The sequence below is a fragment of the Acanthisitta chloris genome, unplaced genomic scaffold (genome assembly GCF_000695815.1).
Source record: "Acanthisitta chloris isolate BGI_N310 unplaced genomic scaffold, ASM69581v1 scaffold9687, whole genome shotgun sequence".
Lineage (NCBI taxonomy): Eukaryota > Metazoa > Chordata > Aves > Passeriformes > Acanthisittidae > Acanthisitta > Acanthisitta chloris.
The window spans coordinates 1-2,300 of NW_008682017.1; positions in this window are offsets into that span (position 1 = coordinate 1).

Genomic DNA, 2,300 nt, shown 5'->3' on the forward strand with positions numbered 1-2,300 from the left:
GCTGGACACTTGTTTGGGCTCTGCAGTGAGCACCTGGCATTTTCCCATGGTTCAGGAGTCTTTGGCCAGAGGTACAGGTCCCCAGTGGTGTGGCAGGAGGGTCCCACACACAGAACTGGGTGCAGGATTGTGGGGGAGCCCTAACAGCTTCCATCCAGACTCTGATTCCCCCATAGGGATGTGCCCATACACCTCTATCCCAGCTGCAGTGGTGGTACCACTGCTACACACACACTTCTCCCTGGGGAGTTTGGGTTTGGTTTCCTGCTGTCCTCTTCTGCCCCTGTGTCAGCCCCTTCCAGCAGTGCCAAGCCCTGGGCACCTCCTCAGCCCTGGCACAGCAACACTGAGAGGGTTCTCCTCTCTCCCTCCTGTGTCCACAAGTGAGCTGAGCCCTGTGACCTCCTTACACACGTGCCTGGGTGTGCTCAGGGCAGAGGGAGCAGCCCCTGACCCATTTTCCCAAGCAGACTTGCTTTTGCACAGCAGTTACCATGGTTGGCCAAATTCCTCCCCAGAGTCTGTTTTCCGCACTGAAGGCTGCGGCAAACTCAATCTGAGCAGGGGAAAAAAAAAAAAAACTCCTCCTCGGGAGTCTCTACTATCTACCATCACTCCAGACACTGATTAACCTCCTTTTGAAATCCCTGCCAGGGCAGAGCCTGTCCGGCTGCTCTTCTCCTGGCCCTGCCTCCCACACCAGGCTGCAGTCACAGCCATGCCCCAGTGCACACTGGCACATTCTGCTCCCCTGAGCCCTGTCTGCCCACGGCCAGGCTCTTCCAGGGGGGATGCAGAGCCCTCTGCTAGCCGCTCTGCCCATGCAATTAATCACCAGGGCCATTAATCAGAGGGACAAAGAGTTGTAAGTGCGAAACCCTCTGCGCAATCAGCGTTGGGGGCAATTAATGGCAGCTGCAAAAGCACATTCAGGGACACAATCGCAGGCTGGGGATGCTCTCAGCTCCCGCTGTGGAGCTCCCTCACCCTCAGAGCCCCCAGCTGTGTTGTACCCCTCCTTGCTCCCTGGTGACCCCCTCCTCTTGGCACCACGGGCTGCTAAATTGAGCTGGAGTCGTTCTTTTCCACCCACCCGTTAGTCACTCTTCCCTGGCAGGCAGCGCTGCTGAGCGGTGGGAGGCGAAGGGATGTGAGACTCAGGAAAATGAGAGCTCCAGAAAAGCCAAGCTCCTCTGTGAGCCAGGCAGAGGGACTTCCAGGGCAGGATTGCCATGCTGAGGGTGTGTGGGGCAGGTCTCCCCCCAGGTTTGGGCAGAAGGAGTGAAGCAGATGTTTTGCTGCAGAGCAGGGCCAGGGATGATGTCCCAGCAATCTGCAGCTCCCCATTCCGTGCCTCCTGCATCCTTTGCTCTGATGGTATCCTCAGCCCTAAATCACTATTTTTCTCCCGTTGAAAGGCTCTGTTTTGGGCAGGTACAGTCATGCTGAGCACAGGCTCAGGTGAGGCATGTGTGGCATGCAGAGCTGAGCAGTCAGAGCCGCAGAGCTGCAAGAGGGAGCACTACCCAGGGCTGGTCACGACTCTGCTCTCACTGAGTCCATTCAAAAAAAAATAATAAATCCCTGAGAGCGAGAACTGAGCTCCAGGCTCACTCCCTGGGACACTCAGTCACCCACAGACACCCTGGCAGAGCTCTGTGCCTGTGGTGCACAGAGCTGCGTGGACTGGTGTGAAAAGATAGTATCACTGCAGCCATTTCGGGAAGCTGCTGCTATAAGTGGTGCTGTAACTCGTGCTATAACTCATGCTATAGCTGCTGCTATAGCTGCTGCTATAAGTGATGCTAGAACTGCTCCTGAAGCAGCCCAGGCTGGCAGAGACAGGCCCAAGGCCAAGCACATCTCAAACACAGAGCCACACTGCCTGCCCATGCCCTGCACCCTGAGCCATGGGGCATTAATCCTCCAGTGCTTAGAGAAAGCTTAGCCCTGCTGGGAAACTTGGAGGCTTTTTGTTCCTGTCCCTCCTAACCACTGACTTGCCTGTTTATAAATATTTCCTTCTCTTGGAAGGTCTTCACATCCACTCCCCTGCCTAATTTATTGGATGTTCCATGTTTGCCAGCTGCCCTTGGGTTTGCTGTTGTGGGTTTTCCAGGAGATTTGGAGGTCCCTGTGGAAGGGGCAGGATGCAGGGGGAGGCATGGAGAGCTGGGTCAGGGAGAGCAGTGCTGAAGGCGTGAGGCTGGGAGTGGGCAGGACCTAAGTGGACAGTTTCCATTAGGGATTAGTTAAAAATAGCAGGGAATGCACAAAGATTTGGCACGTGGGTCACAAAG